General features: G+C 44.7%; 1 protein-coding gene across 6 annotated transcripts in view; it reads left to right on the top strand.

The window, feature by feature from the left end:
- The first annotated feature begins 628 nt into the window (after positions 1-628).
- SIL1 (SIL1 nucleotide exchange factor) overlaps positions 629-13543 on the top strand; it is a 214102-nt gene continuing 201187 nt past the window's right edge. For 4 of the 6 annotated variants that reach the window (XM_032336567.1, XM_032336571.1, XM_032336570.1 and 1 more), the window contains exon 1: positions 630-762. The gene's annotated coding sequence lies outside the window, so the exon portion shown is untranslated. Of the gene's footprint in view, positions 763-13543 lie in introns of all 6 variants that reach the window. The other 2 variants (XM_032336565.1, XM_032336566.1) reach the window with 1 other exon arrangement.

Here is a 13543-nt window from a genome sequence, read left to right on the forward strand (position 1 = left end):
AAAAAGGACGGGACAGTTCTGATCTTCAGAAATTATTAGTAAATATATATGCAACACATGGCCCATAAGATATTCAGGGGTAGAGCAGAATTTGAACTGTGGATGACTTTAACTTTGAAAATGATTGGTTGTGTAAGTTCACGCAGTACGTAAATACAAAAACTAAATGACTTCCTAGTGACCTATCTGCATGAATTTTCAAAGGACTATTTTTACTGCTTGAGGCTCGGATGTATCCCGCACTGGCAACAGTTTGATTTCTCTTTACGCCTCACGTCCTCTGGTTTCCTTCTGTTGTTCTTTCCGCTAGAAAGAAATTAAACTGTTGGGAAATCAGAGATGAGACTTCAAAGTCCCATTTCAGTCTGGCTTGGAAGCAAAATCAGGCCCGTGGGGATCTCCTTCAGACGTGTCTCACTCTGGCGGAGGGATACAGAGTAAAAGGCTTCCATCACACGTGCGTTAGAAGAGGGGGGACTTAAAAAAAAAAAAAAAAAAAAAAAAAGAAGAGGGGGGACTTAGCAGAAGCAGGGGAGAGAGGCGGGGTTTAACAAGCTCTCTAGCAGGAAAGGGAGGGAGGAGGCCGCACGTCTTTTCTGGAAGGCGGCAATTGGGCGAGACGGCCAGTGACGCAATAACTGCGCGCTCACAGATTCAGAGGGTCGCCGCCGCGTCTGCGCATGGTGAGCTGGTTGCCGCTGCAGCCGCCTGGAATTGTGGGGGTTGTGTCTAACCCCTCGGCTGCCGGGCAGGAAGCCGAAGGTAGGGGCGAAGGGGGCCGCCCGGCCCTGGAGCTGGGCGGGAGTCTCGGACCGGTGTCCTAGTCTCTTCCCACAACTGTTCCGGGGTCCCCACACAGGACACCTGCCCCCCTCAACCTATATATCGCCTTCTTCCAAAGCGGGACGCCCAAGCGAGACCTGGCCTCAGCCCAGGAGTCGCCTCACTTATCTTTTTTGTTCACAGCGTCTCCCGTAACTTTTTTTTAAGTGCCAGGGTATGAGGCGGTGGGAATTCCGAGACTAGCTTCTGATCTCTGTTTCAGCTTCCTTTTCTGTTTCCTTCTTTCACCCTGTTTCTGCATCTAACCGCTCCTTTGCTGACATTCTGGTTCTTGGCCGAGGCCTCGATGTCTCTTCACCATATGGAATTGACCATATGCCTTCGTCGTATTTCCACGCCTGACTTGTGTTGTCCTTTTTCTTGGTAGATGGAAGACTTGTCTTTGAAGTGCGGATTTTACACTTTGGTGTTTTTCAAATCACCTAGGAGGTTGTGTACATCCCTGGCCTGTACTCAGGGACATCATTTAAAGTAGAGTATGGGCACCTACAGTGCTTCCCAGGTGATTCTGATGGTCCTGAAATTCTTGCTTTGAGAGTCTCTCCTATAGAAGACTGGAGGGAATCTGTTGCCATAGGAGCTCCTGAAATGGGCCTCTAGGTGGGAAAGAATACCTAGCACCTGAGAGGCCATTGGGGGTTTCTTTGCATTCTAGAAGGTAGAGGTATTAAAAAAAAAAAAAAAAGCCCCCCCCCCCCGCATATGTATTGTCAGTTTTCTACTAAAAAGTTTAATATCTGGCATTGACTTCAGTTTGTGTGGCTTTCTGACCTCAGTAAAACAAAACCAACCACGAACTTCTTTGCGGGGATTGAAGGGGTTAGATTAACCCGGAGGAGGTAGGCAGGAGGAGAATGAATCTTCCATGTCTGCTAAGAAAAGAAACTGATGTGTTTATAAACAGTAACAGTGTTATGACAGTGCAAAAGTTTTGTTTTATATCTTTGTGTCTTTTTAGCTCCCACCCCACCCAATCTTTTTTTGTTGTGTGATAGAAATATAGCCAGATTTGGGGTTTGGATAGGATTTTGATGGGAGCCAGGGTATGAGGATGTTAGGATTGATGTATAACGTGGATTTTAAGGTGATGTGTGGTTTCAGTTGAGAATATGGCCCTTGGGTTTTTTTTTCTTTTTTTTTTTTTTCTTTTTTTAAGATTTGACAGAGAGCAACCCAGTGAGAGAGGGGAACACAAGCAGGGGGAGTGGGGGAGGGAGAAGCAGGCTTTCTGCCAAGCAGGGAGCCGGATGTGGGGCTTGATCCCAGGACCCTGGGATCATGACCTGAGCCGAAGGCAGACGCCCAACAACTGAGCCACCCGAGAATGTGGCTCTTAGGTTTTTAAGAAAGTGTTGCCACACTCGATTTATGTTTTTCTTTTGATTGTTTAATGAATTTAATCTGCTAATTATGAGGTGTTCTGAAATGAAATTGGCTATAGAAAAGACTTATTTCCCCCATTTTACAGAGAGTAGGAATGGGGAATATGTTAGTAAGGCGGTGGTGATCCAGGAATGAAAAGTTGCCTTGTTCTTGGATTCCTGCTTTCTTGACCTTCCCTGATGTCTTTGGAGACCAGTTATTCTCTGCAGAGGCCAACTTTGACCCTTGGTGTGTTTCACTGACCCAATAAAAGGCTAGTGAAGTGAAACTGAAAAATTAACAACATGAGTTTTAAAGTAAACATGCTAGAACTTCTTCATTGAGTGCTGTTCTCCTTTAGAGTGGTATGCGTAGGTGTGAGTGGTGGGAGTGTAGCCTTACTTAAGTGAACTGTCATTGTCTGAAGCAGTTTTGAAAATCTACCTCTGAAATGTCTTCAGAGACATTTTTGAGCCATATTAGTGGTCAGTTTCATTAATACATAATGCCGTACTGTTGGTTTTTTTTTTAACCCCAAGTGGCATGCATGGTTAAAGCCACTTTCACTTGACTTGTCTTCAGATGAGTAAAAAGTTCTTTTGAAGTGGACTTAGTAGATTTTTGGTGTGTGGTGAACATGTTTTGAATCTATCACTTACTAGCCATATGACCTTGCACAAGTCACCTCTCAGGCTCGGTTTTCCAATGCATAAAAATGGGACTACTGGAGCACCTGAACCTGGCTCAGTTGGTGGAGCATGTCTCTTGATCTTGGGGTTCTAAATTCGAGCCCTATCTTGGGTGTAGAGATTACTTTAAAATTTTCAAAAAAAAAAAAAAGAGAGTGCTTACTTGGAAGAGTGGTTAAATGAGGAGGAACCCATTAATGGACATAGGAATGCAGTAACTTTCTACCCTCAAAGAATGAAGATTTACTATTAATGAGAATAGTTTTTGAAAAATGAGTCTTTTTTTTTTTTTTTAAAAGATTTTATTTATTCACTTGACAGAGATCACAGGTAGAGAGGCAGGCAGAGAGAGGAGGAAGCAGGCTCCCCTCTGAGCAGAGAGCTGATGCGGGGCTGATGCGGGGCTGATGCGGGGCTGATGCGGGGCTGATGCGGGGCTGATGCGGGGCTGATGCGGGGCTGATGCGGGGCTGATGCGGGGCTGGATCCCACAACCCTGAGATCATGATCTGAGCGGAAGGCAGAGGCTTAACCCACTGAGCCACCCAGGTGCCCCTGAAAAATGAGCCTTTTTAAAAAAAAAATATTTATTTGACAGAGATAGAGATCATAAGCAGGCAGAGAGGCAGGCAGAGAGAGACGGGGGTGAAGCAGGCTCCCTGCTAAGCAGAGAGCCCGATGTGGGGCTCTATCCCAGGACCCTGAGATCGTGACCTGAGCTGAAGGCAGAGGCTTAACCCACTGAGCCGGGGCTCGATTCCAGGATCCTGAGATCCTGACCTGAACCGAAGGCAGAGGCTTAACCCACTGAGCCACCCAGGTGCCCTAAATAATGAGTCTTTAAAGGTAAGTTGTATCTTTTTCCAAATAGGTAGATGCCTTTCTCTGTTTATTATCTTTGTCAATTCATGCTCTGACCTCATCCTACCTCTCCCTCCCACCCTCTACTTATTTTCTATCCTTTCCTCAGTGAAGCTGTGTTGCAGAGGCTGTCTGCCATCTCTTGGAGTAAGCCTCTTTTCAGGAGGGCTAATCTGAACATTCTTAAAATGCTAGCTCCTTGGTCATGTATTCCTGGGGATTTTTCTTTGGGGCCTCAGATGGTGCTTAGCTTACGCTCTGTAGCACAGGCATCTCTAACTCCTGGATTTGGTGTCAGTTTGGAGACCTGTCCTTGTGAGGCTAATCTTTTCTCTTTTTGAACAAGGATGAATACTTTATCCTTCTCTGAGTCAGTCTTGAGCTGCAGGCCTTAGTTTTTCACAGCACAGAACTTCTTATTTTAATTATATGTAGTCTGAAGGGGTAGTATCCTGCCCTTTTCTTCATGTTCTTTCACCAAGGGCTTCACTGCTGAGTAGGGGAGGAGGAGAATAGCCCCTTGCCATTCAGATGGGGCTTTGGGTAACCCCTGATTCCTAGCATCAACAGTAATTGAGTTTGACTTTGGTACAAGAATCTTGTAAAAGATAGAACCTGCTCAGGACACATGTGAAGAATTCTCCCAGAGTTTCCTGACTTGGGAAGGGTTTACACTCTGCATCTTTACTTCTTCTATTTTCCACCAGAATCCAGGAGCAACAGAATTATGTTCCACACAGACTTATAGTTCCTTCAGATTAAACCGGGTAGCACATAGGTAAGGGTGTGGTTGTGTTGGCTGGCCATATCTGCTTTCATTCTCCTAACAGTGCCCTTGGCTTTAGTGTTTTAGGCATTGAGATGTGTCTAAGTTGGTTGTGGGCTGCTGTAATAGAATAGTATAGAATGGGTGGCTTAAGTAGCAAACAATTATTTCTCGATATTCAATCTTGTAAAGGTTTTAGAGTTTGGAAGTGTGAGATCAGAGTGCTATCGTGGTCAGGTTTTTAAAAGTAGTGGGTCAGCTCTTGAGACCTCTCATCAAGTGTTTTTCGACCTTTTGTTCACTATCCCCTTTTGAGTCCCCCTCCCCCACAATTGTCCCTTCCCTATGGAATTTTTTTTTTTTTTTAATTTATTTGACGGACAGAGATCACAAGTAGGCAGAGAGGCAGGCAGAGAGAGAGAGAGAGAGAGAGGAGGAAGCAGGCTCCCCCTGAGCAGAAAGCCCAATGCGGGGCTCCATCCCAGGACCCTGAGATCATGACCTGGGTGGAAGGCTGAGGCTTTAACCCACTGAGCCACCCAGGCACCCCTCCCCATGGAATTTTAATACCAAAGATATACCATGTATCTATTTATGTACTGTGACCCTTTGGAGGAGCATAAACTTAAAATAGCTAAGATTTTTATTCCTGAAGAATCATTCCCTGCGGTGCTTGTGGGCAATACTGCCCTCAGTGAGACTGCATGGTCTTACCTATACACTGTCTCCAATACAGCCATCAAGGCATATTTTATATCTATAAGATTAGTTAGGACACTAACACCAGACTAGTAAAGGTGGGAGAACATTATCTCATTCAATCTTCCTTTTAACCTTGTAAAATAGTTGGTATTACCCCATTTTACACATGAAAAAAATAGGCTCATTGAGGTTAAGTGACTTGACCAAGGTCAAAAGTTTGTTGTAGTCAGGTTGTAAACCCAGTTCTGACTCCACAGTGATTTCTTTTGCACTGTACTACCCTCCTCCTCTCACCATGAGCCTGCTCATATCAGCAGAATATTTGACCATTCACTTTATTTTCTTAAGGCTCTCATAGGTGCCAGGCCTAATGGAAGATGAGATGTTGAGGACACTAAAGTGAGAAAGAGTTCCTGGTTTTGAAGAGCTCACTTAGTTTTCCTAGGGTGGGGTGTCTTAGGGATAGTACCCTTGGTACCCATCCTGTTTGACTTCTCCTGTGATAGCTGGCAATAGCTAAGGGCTGTCATGCAAAGATTTGAGGTAGTTGGCCTTTACAAGATTCAAAGCTGTGAATATGTCCCTCATAGTTTGATTTGCCAACCAGCTGAGCTGTTTCTAATCGCTGAGCCTGTTGCCTAAAGTGTGTTGTAGGCCCAGGAAACTCCTTGGCCATTGCGTGTTTATAAGCATGGGGATTAGTAAGATGCCATTTCTTTCTCTCTCTCTCTCTTTCTTATTAAAGATTTTATTTATTTGTCAGAAAGAGAGAGTAAAAGTAGGCAGAGTGGCAGGTAGAGGGAGAGAGAGAAGCAAGCTCCCCGCTGAGCAAGGAGCTCGATGCAGGACTCGATCCCAGGACCCTGGGAACATGACCTGAACGGAAGGCAGTGGCTTAACTACTAAGCCACCCAAGTGTCCAAAAGATGCCATTTCTGCTTTTTTAAGTGATATTCCTAATTCAGAGCAGAAGTTTTGTCCCTTTCTGATGTTACTCCATATTCCTGGCCTCAAAACCTAATGCTATTAAGAGCGTTGGAGAAGAAATGGAGTATGTTTGGAGGTAGAGGTGGGAGAGATAATTTTTACCTGCACTTCTCCAAAGGGTTGAATTGAGTTTAGCCTTTTTTTTTTTTAAATTTTTTTTTTAAAAGATTTTGTTTATTTGACAGAGAGATACAGCAAGAGAGGGAACACAGAGGGAACACAGCAAGAGAGGGAACAGCAGAGGAGTGGAAGAGGGAGAAGCAGGCTTCCCACCGAGCAGGGAGCCCGATGTGGGGCTCGATCCCAGGACCCCGGGATCATGACCCGAGCTGAAGGCAGACACCTAACGACTGAGCCACCCAGGCGCCCCTGAGTTTAGCCTTTGATATATATTTTTTTCCTTCCAAATGGACTTTTTAAAACATTTTTTTAAAGAGAGAGAGAGGGGGATAGAGAAGGAGGTTAAGGACAGAGGGAGACAGGGACTTTTAAAGCAGGCTTCATGCCCAGTGCAGAGCCTAACTCCAGGCTCAGTCTCATTACCCTGAGATCATGACTCTTGCCAGAATCAAGAGTTGGACACTTAAACGACTCAGCCACCCAGGCACTCCCTAGATCTTGGCCTTCCGAAGTGTTCTGTTTACCATCTGTTTCTCTGATGCCTCCTTGGCCTTACTTTTTCATAGCTGAGCCTGCTGTGTTGGCTCAGGTGTTCCTGGTAGTTAGAGCCTTTGGCTAGTTTCTGATGCCCATGTCCACATGTCCTATCCACAGAGAAATGGGAAGCGGTATGTTTCTTTTGGCTGAGGGGGAGGGTGTTGTGCTTTTTAATTACCACTTATCATTCCAGGCAGAAGAATATCACAGCAGTCAGTGAACTGATCCATGTCTAGCTACTGCCTTTTCTGTCTTATGAAGGGGAGGAGTTCTAGAAACTGAAAGAAGAATCACAGATGCATCTCATAGGTCAGGTGAGGGAAGGCTGATACCAATGGACTTATAAAAGGGCATTTCTTTATGTCTGGAAATAGTTTCATGCTTTTGCCTCTCATTTCTGTGAGGCTCCCATGGGTTTAGCAGGCATCTGACCAAACTTGAGAAAACTAGCAGGCTTCAGTTCAGTGGAAGTAACATAAAATGGGACAATCGATCAGACAACATTGATTGGTCACACTTTGAATTCAGTTGGTATTAGAGTTGGAAGCTTAAGGGGCAGAATCCTAAGGAAGGTATAAGGTTGATTTTTGTGACTCTCCCCACTGCTGGTCATGGGGAATTGGGTTTGATTGTATTCATGAAGCAAAGTCTCCATCTTTGGGCCCAGCTGCTAAAGTCTGAAATCATGGTGTTTATGGGCTGGAAAACATCATCCTAGGGGTCTTTATATCAATTTTATTGGAAACATCAGTGCTGGGTCTGGTTCAGATCCAAGGAATGGCTGTTGGTGGTTTCTTTGGTGAGTGAAGAGTCAGGAGTTTCCCTAGTAGTTTCTCACTTTTCAGTGCTTGAGTTTTGTATTCAGTGGTTCTTATTTTATTGATGACAAAACTGAGTTCCAGAGAAGTGAAATGGGCTGTATACCTTTTTTAGGGCCATCAGCATATTACTTGCGGAGCTGAGACTCAAGCCAGAGGGCTCACAGAGGGTGGCCATAGAAGTTGTTAAAATTATTTAAAGCTTTATAAAGATGCAAGATGCCTTTGCAGTTAAAAATCTCCAGGGAGGGAGAAGGGCCCCTCCTCCACTGACTGCCTTACTCATTATCTTAAAACCTTCACTGGTGAGGTTTTTTGCTGTCATGCTGATTTCTTTCCTCCTGTTGAGGTATGTTTCCTCTTGATCTTACCCTGGAGAAAATAGATTTGAAGCTTTCCCCTATTTTAGAAACAAAGAACAAGTGCTCAGGCCAGGCTGCTCTGAGGGTATTCTGTAAAGAATGGGGCCAGTGCACCAGTGGATCTTATCTGGTGACCTGGTAAACCCGTGATATATCGCGAGGGAATGAAGGGCGTGTCAGAGTGGTTTAAAAACATTATGGAGGGGCGCCTGGGTTCCTCAGTCTGTTTTGTGTCTGTGTTTGGCTCAGGTCATGATCCCAGGGTCTGGGGTTGAGCTTTGCATCAGGCTCCTTGCTCGGTGGGAAAGTCTGCTTCTCTTCTCCCTCAGTCTGCTGCTGTTTCTGCCTGTGCTCTCCCTCTCTCTCTCTCTCTGTCAAATAAATAAAATCGTAAAAAGAATAAATAAAAACATTCTGGAGTCAACTTACTTGGTTTCATATTTTGCTATTTACCTACTAGCTGTCAGGTCATGGATAAGTTACTCATTTTCTCTTAGCCTTAATTTCATGATCTGTAGAATGGGATTAGTAATATTTCCTCTTGGAACTGTCTTGAGAATTACTTGAGAGAATGCATATGGAAAGTGGCTCCTCCGGCATAGTATAAGTGCTCTGTGTGACCAGTCATGTCTACAACAGTAGTTTCTAATTCCTGACCCAAGACTTGGTTACAGGATAAGTTATGCTGACTAAGCAAGCCAGTGTTACCTTCACCATCGCATCGTTGTCAGCCTTCTTTGTTGTTTGATTCTTCATATCAGTGGTCACACCTGGCTCATGCTGAATAAAAGTCATGAAGAGCAAGGAACTTTGAAGTTTCTCTGCCATCTTCTTCCTTACTTAGCTTACTTCTCACCTCTCTGGGGCTGCCTTTGACTGGCTCTCCCAGCCAGTGGGCCCTGTGTCCTGGACAGTGGCTGACATGGGGATGTTATTAGAGCAGGGCTGGCTGTCCAGAGTCTGCCTGGGGCCCTCTGACAGAATGTTCTCCCTGTCTCTTGCTATCTGCTCTTCAGCCAGACATGAAGCAATTAGCTCGTTATGGGAAATTTGACTTCTGTCACGGCTTTCTTCTGATTTGTATGCCCATTTCTGGTTCTTGTCCAAGGTCAGGGAAGTGCAGTCAAATACACTGACCCAGATTTTGTGTTTAAGTTGACTCTTTCTTTTTGAGATTTACAACTGGTTCTGTGTAGCAGTGGGGGTGGGAGTAGGGAAAAGCCCCTGAAGCTACTACCTCTCATACTGATCTCAAGCTGAGTTTCTAAAAAACCCTGAGCACTGTAATTATAGCCCGTGCCTTACTTCTCTGAATGAAACAAATAGGCCAAAACCTTAACATTGTGGGGGTGGGGGAGTGGCAATGTGGGAGAGCAGTCTCAATTGGTTTAAAACAAGAAAAATTAAAGAGTCAATGCTGTTGGGGCGCCTGGGTGGCTCAGTGGGTTAAAGCCTCTGCCTTCGGCTCAAGTCATGATCCCAGGGTCCTGGGATCGAGCCCTGCATCGGTCTCTGCTCGGCAGGGAGCCTGCTTCCTCCTCTCTCTCTGCCTGCCTCTCTGCCTACTTGTGATCTCTGTCTGTCAAATAAACCAATAAACAAAATCTTAAAAAAAAAAAAAAAAAGAGTCAATGCTGTTGTCTTCAGTTGTTCCACAAGCCTCTACAGTATCTTACCTAGTCTTAATGCTTCCCCTATTTTCTGTAACTGCTCCTGAGTTATTACGGGAGCCTCCTCCTTTAATTTCCTCTAGGACACTGTGTACCACTGCCCCTTGGGGTCTTCCTAAATATGGTGGTGATTGGAGAACAATCATGCTTAGAAGCCTTCAGTGGCACCCCCTGGCTGCTGCTGAATGTGTTCTAAATGTATCATTTGTCCGTCATTTGTCCAGGTGTTCTGATGTTCTGTGCCTATCACGGTGTATCCCTGTCCTACCACTTTAATTATATCCTCTACCGTTACCCACATGTATCCTTTGCTCTTGGTAAACTGGTCTGTGTGGCCCTCTAAACATGCCTCATGTTTGTGATTTGGCCAGTTCTTTTGCCCAGAGTCCCCTCTCCTTTGTTTCCTATTTAAGCTGCACAGCTGCCTTCTTCAGTGAGCCTTGCCTGATACCTCCTCATCTGTATCCCCATAGCAACACTTTGATTCTAGAATTTAGCATACTTTATCCTGGTTAGTTATTTTGTCTCTTATTATGTGAGCTTCTCAAGGACATGGGCTATGCTTTATTTTGTGTCTCCAGCATTATGCTGAGTATAACATGGACATCATTAAATGCTTGTTGAATGAAGAAATATGTGAAAACCTGAGAAATGATAACAGTCCTGGTCAATTTCCAATTCTTTCCTGAAGCATTCCTTGAACCCCAGTCACAGTGAGTCTGGCACTCTCAATTCCTAGAGCTCTTGGTGTCTGAAGTAGTCAGATTCCATAGAGTAAGTCTTCTTTTCCCAAATGGGTTAGAAATTCCTGGTGGGCAGAAAGTGCATCCTTCATTCCTGTTTGTGTCCCCAGCTCCCAGCGCAGTCCTTGGTACACAGAGGGTGTTTAATAAGTGCTTATGAATGTCAGAGTCCTGCTCTTTGCCAGCTGATGTGCCTACCTCAGCCGCTTCTGTCACTCACTGGCCAGGAGTCTCCCAACTCCAAGATGTTTTCAGGGTCAGGTAGGGAACAGTGTCAGCCACAGGGAATGGTAGACCTGTGTTAAACTGAAGGGCTTATGTGTTCCATGAAGTACAGCTGCTACTCAGCTATAGTCATGAGTGAGTGTGGCTCTAGTGTCCTTATCTTACATTATAAGAGAAGCCAGAAATCCAGATTTTTATGTGAAATCCCCAGGGACTACCAAAGTACATCTGTGGTCCAGATTTGGCATCGAGGCTACCCATCTGTGATCTTTGGATAGAGCCTGAAATTTCACATTTTTAAGTTCTTTACGGAAGAAGAAAGGGAGTGGAGAACATAACCTGAAAGCTTGAAAGGGAATTTTGTTGAAAGCCTAGGTTTGCTTGGGTGTCCTGTTATTTTCTGTGGGGGGTGACATAGTCTCTTGAGCCAAGTCCTGCAGAGACCTCCTGTTTTGCTTCATCCTTCCTTGTATTCTGTCCCTGGAAAAATGGTGACCCAGGGACTTAGATGATTTTTACCCTTTGGCCCAGCCTTTGCTGAGGCAGGTGTAATGGTGGTTCTTGCTTCTGTCTGTTTCTGAGGGCCTGGTGGTCAGTCTGGTTACAGGCTGAGGTCCTAGGAATCATTCCTGTTGATGGCTTCTCTGAGAGGGAGTTCTGAATGAACCAGCACAAGTACAAAGGAGGCATATTGTACAAAATTATTGCCTAAATGTGGTAGTCAAGGGGTAAAGCAGTATAATAGCCAGGAGGAAATCTGTACCTCTATGGAGGCTTTTGCAGGAGTATATTACCCTCTGACTGTCCTGTTCTTTTCATAGTCCCTAGGAGCCTCTGGCAGAGTTTACTTGGCATTACCTTTTAGGTCTGAAGGTGTTACTACCATTGATACCTCCATCTGAGGCAGAAAAACTGATTGGATTATCTCTGGAAGACTGCATGAGAAACTGAAAAGAATGATGTCTTTGGTGAGGGGCCCTAGGTGGTTGGGCAGTGAGGGAGAAGAGAGCCTTAATTTTCATTGCATACCTTTGTGTGCTTTTTCAGATTTGAGCTGTGTGTGTATATTGCTAATATTTTAAAAAATATCCCTGGGCAGGGGAACCTGGGTGGCTCAGGTCATGATCCCAAGGTTCTGGGATTGAGCCCTGCGTAGGGCTCCCTGCTCACCAGGAAGCCTGCTTCTCCCTCTCCTACTCCTCCTGCTTCTATTCCCTCTCTTACTCTCTGTCAAATAAATAAATAAAATCTTTAAAAAATAAAGTATTCCTGGGCAGACCCAAGTGTGGTCTCTTCAGCTTCCACTCTGTCCTCCCTTTATTCTGTAACTGTGGATTCTCTGTAAACATCTAGAACCAGTTATTGTAGTTTGTCCCTTGGAGGTGACAGACTTGTTTTTCTGTTCCTCAGAAGTGTCTTAGGTTTTCTCAGCCACAGGTCTTCAGAATAACTGTCAGGCCTAAAATATGCTTAACATTTTACTGTTTATAAAAGGGCTTTCATGGGGTGCCCGGGTGACTCAGTTGGTTAAGTGTCTGCCTTCGGCTCAGTCATGATCCCAGGGTCCTGGGATCAAGTCTTGTGTTGGGCCCTCTGATAAATGGGGAGCCCGTTTCTCCCTCTGCCCTCCCCCCACTCATGCTCTCTCTCTCTCTCTCAAATAAGTAAAATCTCTCTCTATATATATTTATTTATTTTTATTAACATATTATGTATTATTTGCCCCAGGAGTACAGGTCTGTGAATCATCAGGCTTACACATTTCACAGCACTCACCATAGCACATACCCTCCCCAATGTCCATAGCCCAGCCATCTTATCCGTACCCTCCACCCCCCAGCAACCCTCAGTTTGTTTCGTGAGATTAAGAGTCTCTTTTGGTTTGTTTCCCTTCCAGTCCCATCGTGTTTCATTTTTTCCTTCCCTACCCCCACAACCCCCTGGCCTGCCTCTCATATTCCTCATATCGGAGAGATCATATGATAATTATCTTCCTCTGACTGACTTATTTTGCTCAGCGTAATACCCTCTAGTTCCATCCACGTTGTTGCAAATGGCAAAATTCCATTTCTTTTGATGGCTGCATAGTATTCCTTAGTGTGTATATACCACATTTTCTTTATCCATTCTTCTGTTGGTGGACATCTGGGCCCTTTCCATAGTTTGGCTGTTGTGGACATTGCCGCTATAAACATTGGGGTGCACATGACCCTTCAGATCACTACATTTGTATCTTTAGTGTAAATACCTGGTAGTGTGATTGCTGGGTCATAGGGTAGCTCTATTTTCAACTTTGTGAGGAACCTCCATGCTGTTTTCCAGAGTGGCTGCACCAGCTTGCATTCCCACCAACAGTGTAGGAGGGTTCCCCTTTTTCCTCATCCTTGCAAGCATCTGTCATTTCCTGACTGGTTAGTTTTAGCCATTCTGACTGGCCTGAGGTGGTATCTCATTGTCGTTTTGATTTCTATTTCCCTGGTGCTGAGTGATGGTGAGCATTTTTTCGTGTGTCTGTTGGCCTTCTGGATGTCTTCTTTGCAGAAATGTCTGTTCATGTCTTCTGTCCATTTCTCGATTGGATTATTTGTTCTTTGGGTGTTGAGCTTGATAAATTCTTTAAAGATTTTGGATGCTAGCCCTTTATCTGATATGACATCAAATAAAATCTTTAAAAAAGGCTTTCAAATAACAGATCCTTAGAACATCCCCATTTCATAGAGATGAGAAATTGAGGCTTGGAGAGCCTGAATTACTTAAACTTACTGAAGGTTGTACAATTAGGGCAGAGCTGTGACTAAGCCAGGTAGCCTTACATCATATTTCTGGTCCTTGCTCTTAGTGCTTATGTCAGTGAGGTA

This window comes from Mustela erminea, chromosome 3 (genome assembly GCF_009829155.1).
Source record: "Mustela erminea isolate mMusErm1 chromosome 3, mMusErm1.Pri, whole genome shotgun sequence".
Lineage (NCBI taxonomy): Eukaryota > Metazoa > Chordata > Mammalia > Carnivora > Mustelidae > Mustela > Mustela erminea.